Source organism: Odontomachus brunneus, unplaced genomic scaffold (genome assembly GCF_010583005.1).
Source record: "Odontomachus brunneus isolate Ranch 3 - 2012 unplaced genomic scaffold, Obru_v1 Obru_scaffold_314, whole genome shotgun sequence".
Lineage (NCBI taxonomy): Eukaryota > Metazoa > Arthropoda > Insecta > Hymenoptera > Formicidae > Odontomachus > Odontomachus brunneus.
In genome coordinates this window covers 131,459-135,981 of record NW_022639764.1, presented here as the reverse complement: position 1 = coordinate 135,981, position 4,523 = coordinate 131,459, and the positions used below count along the sequence as shown (strand labels likewise).

Genomic DNA, 4,523 nt, shown 5'->3' with positions numbered 1-4,523 from the left:
CACGATTTCATTTCTTGCGGATTCGATACATGCAAAAGATACGATAGAGAAACAATTACGATAGAGAACAGTTAGATTCTCTGCAAATCCTTTTAGTTTTTATCGCTTTCTTTCTTTCTGTTTTTTTTTTAATCACAGGAACACATTACGGTTTTAATGTGAGCTGTCTTATAAAATAATCTTCTAAATGTAATCGCGCGCTGTCGCTTTTCTACCATGACGTCGAGAAAGCGAAAGATAATTATCTTTGGGTACACGATTTTGTGTTACACGCTGCTCGCTGTGTCACCTCTACATACATGTATGCAGCCGAAGCGTTTTGGAAAGCTCTCGAGATAAGCTATAAGAATATGAAATAAAATGTAGAGGGTTCCATTAAAAAAAATAAGGTTGACCTTGAAATGACCTTGAAGGACATGGTCAACGTCAAATTCAAAGTCATCATCTTACTCCCCGCTTGAAACCATACAACTTTGCTATTGGACATTTTCTCCAAAATGCATTCTAACTGAAGATATTAGGGGGGTCCGATACTTTTCGATGACCCTGTATATATATTTGTATATTTCAAGGAAACAATCTGTCCAGAATTTCGTTTCGTTTGATTTCTCCTAATCTACGTAGAAGAGCTTCCTGTTACCCTCTGGCTTTGTTATAAAGCTCATCCATGTTATATTCTGGTTCCCTTGGAAAATTGAAATCATCGTCGTTATCAATAGGTGTATATTAGTTGGACACGGGGCAATTGGACACAGTCCAATCACAAGTCGCTGTTCCAAGGGACCCTACAAATGTCTCTAATCACACGGTGCTGTGATTGGCTGTGTCCAAATGCACCGTGTCCAAGTGCACCGCTCCCGTTATCAATACATAAATTGTAATACGCAGCAAGAGATGATAAATTTCGAAATTTTATCGACATTATGCATGTCTACTTCATTAAGCTGTCGAAAACGGCCTTTCAGTTGCCCAAATGTATTTTCAATTAATACTCGTGTAGCACAAAATTTCTTGTTGAACATCTGCTGTTTTTCGGAAAGATTTCCATAATCTTTATATGGAACGATTAGCCATTCTCGTATAGGATAGGCTGCATCTCCTAGTATATGATATTTATTGCCTTCGCATATTCCTGGTAACGCCTCATGTATATCTGATAATTTCAGAACACGTGCGTCGTGAATTTTTGACGGAATGCCTGTAAATACATCGACAAATCTCTTACTGGCATCGCATATACCTTGTAATGTGATTGAAGGGATATCATGCCTATTTACATAAGTTGATTTAAGTTTGTGTGCTGGTGTTCGCACTTTAATAAAAGTGCGATCGATGCAGCCAAGTACGTTAGGGAAACCTGCAATCTTAGATATACATACATTAATAAATAACTCACTAAATTAAATAAATTCTTTTACATAATGTAAAAACAATAATATATATTAAACGCAGTATTCAGATATACATACAAATGTACATACATAAAAGAATTCGTTTGCAGCATGTTCTTTGTTAGAAAATTGGATTGCGTCTCCAGCTATATGACATAAGTAATCCATAACTCTGTCATTTTGTCGGTAAATCGTAGCAGGACACACTCCAAATCTCTGTGCGACGTCTCTCAAGCATGCTTTATTTCCAGCAAACCTATATATTTTCAAATCATTTTTAACACTTGTTATGTGAGTAGCAATTGTTGAATAACAATTATATGTACAAAACTATAAATACAGAGTGTCCCAAACTTTTCTAGGTTCCTGTCATGTGCTGATAGAGCTCTTTAAACTGAACAAAAATGTCTTGTACCATTTTGCAAACACACAAAATTTCGAGTTATCAATGATTGAAAATGGCCATATATCGAGGCTTCTTTGATTAATAACTCAAAAATTTGGGTTTTATTTGCAAAATGGTACAAGACTTTTTTATTCAGAATGGCCTAATCTACAAGTATATGACAGTTGTTGTTCCTAGCGACAGGTTCAAGGTTCATAGGTCAAAATTCAATATACTGATGTCTATTCCTGAGTACAATTGTTATATATTTGTAGATTAGACCATTTTGAACAAAAAAGTCCTTTAACATTTTGCAAAAAACGTAAATTTTTGAGTTATTAATTAAAAAAGCCACTGTACATGGCCATTTTCAATTATTAACAACTCGAAATTTTGCGTTAGCAAAATGGTACAGGACTTTTCTGTTCAGTTTAAAGAGTTCTATTTGCACACCACGAGAATCTAGAAAAGTTTGGGACATTCTGTATAAAACTTACTACAAAAATGATAAAATGTGTACTTCAGCGGACGTAGGCTCAATTCCTCCGTGATCTTGCTCAGGATAGAATGCCGAACTTTCAAATATATCTATAATTTTGTATGCTGTTTTCCGACAAACTCAAAAATTGTATTTAAACTGGAACACCAATATAAAAATTTGCTTCTAGTCGTTGTTTACAAGCAATGTAGAACCTACAATAAAAATTTACCTCGTTATCAGAAAACTTATGTACTACCTCTAAAAAGTTTTTTATTTTGGGGATAATATATCTTTCATTGGAAAATAAATAGTCATCATCATCACTACTAGATGATGACGAGAGAAAATCGAATAAAACTTGCATATCTTGCTCATTCAAATTGCGTACATTAATTTGCGCCATCATATTTTGCATTGAACCGACACCGTCTCTTAGAGCTCGTGCCAGATTTCTGCACGAAAATGCGGAAACTCGGCACTAGATTTACCAATGAAACAGCGCGCACGATTTTCGTGCGCACTGAAATTCCCAATGAAACACGCAGTCCGCGGCTAGTGCGCACTCGGTGCGCACCAGTTCTGCCCATGAAAAACGCTATAATACTAGAAGCTATAATAGGTTTGTTCGAGTTGCTTGTACTTTTCACACTTTTACACCTAATGCTCGTTGCACACTAGTGCATCTCAAACAACACAAATTTTCCAAAATACATTCTGAAGACATTTTCAGGATGAATGGACGTCATCCGAGTATTCTTAGGACGTTCTTTGAAGGTGTGAATTGTCTGAAAATAGCTAATATCCAATAAGTTTATTCGTATTAATTGAACTTTTTACACTTTCACACTTAGTGCACATTAATTCTTTAGAGGTTCTAAAAATGGCGTCATGTTTTCCATTCGTGTTACGAGTGTAAATGCAATTCTGATACTTTTCACCCTTATAGAAATATCATACTAAGAATCATTGATAATTACTTATTTTCAGTATTAAAAATATTGGATAATAAGTAATTATCAATGATTCTTAGTATATTTCTATAAGGGTATGCATCGCCATAGTTTTATTATCATAATATTTCTTTGGTTCTTTTGCTTTTTTACATGCAATCTTGCATCTATATACAGCATATCTATTAAAAATTTTGTTCTTAAAATTATGACAATCGGATATAAAAGTGCACTGTACATATTCAGTAAATAATTTTTGCAATAATGTTATAATATTTTTGATTACGTGAAATGTTATTTGTCTTTGGGATTGTCGAAATATATGCTCCATTTGTGGGAACATGTTAAATGTCGCTCTATTAACACGGAATAAAGAATTCTTATTATAACATTGAATCTGTACAAATTTCGAATAATCCAATGTTTCTCCCTTAATATTGCACACCGAACGAATACATATTTTACATAATACAGTGTTTCTGGATAAGCTATGATTATATATCCAGCTATATTATATAAAATATTCATTTCCATATTGTTAAAAATAGGAAGTTCTTCTATAGTAATATTTAATGTATTAATACTGTTATCTCTCTCACTATCGATAAGTGTTTTTTTCTTTTTGGAAGTAAGTACATCTAAAAAGCCTGTTAAATAATTTCCGTCATCCTCTTCATAATTGCTTTCTACTATGTCGAACATATAAAGAAACAGCAATAAGTTTTAAATTATTTCTAAATTGAAGCGTATTCGGTACAGGATTTTTGGTTCTTAGAACTGAAAATAGATTTTCCACACAGTCCTGTGTAAACCGAGTAAAAACAATTTAAATGCTCTCTCTTCTAATAGATACTCAGTCAGTTCTAAAATAGACGTTGTAGTAATTATTATTCCTCTTTGCATGGGTTTAATGTGCCCTTTTCTAACAACCGTTAAGTTACAAAACAAATCAATACATTCTCGTAAGAAAGAAATACTTTCATTAAACTTTTCTTTATGCAATTTTCATAGAGTTACAGAACAGTATCTAGTAGTCATTAACTGAAACCATTTTGCTATTGTTTTTATAAACAGGAGAGTTATTTTCATTGGCTAAAAATTGTAAGGCACTGCTACCCTTATAGAAATATCATACTAAGAATCATTGATTAATTACTTATTTTCAGGATTAAAAGTACAGTATTTAGTAATATTCTGTGATTCAAATACAGCTTTTAGTACTCAAGTATTTCAATATTTAATGTTACAAATCCTACCTTATGATTGATTTCAATACTTAAATATTGATATGTAATACTTCGTCCAGTGATAATTTA

At 32.9% G+C, this 4,523-nt stretch overlaps 1 pseudogene; it reads right to left on the bottom strand.

The window, feature by feature from the left end:
- Window positions 1-567: 567 nt before the first annotated feature.
- On the bottom strand, window positions 568-2,345 carry LOC116853396 (annotated as a pseudogene).
- Between the last annotated feature and the right edge of the window lie 2,178 nt (window positions 2,346-4,523).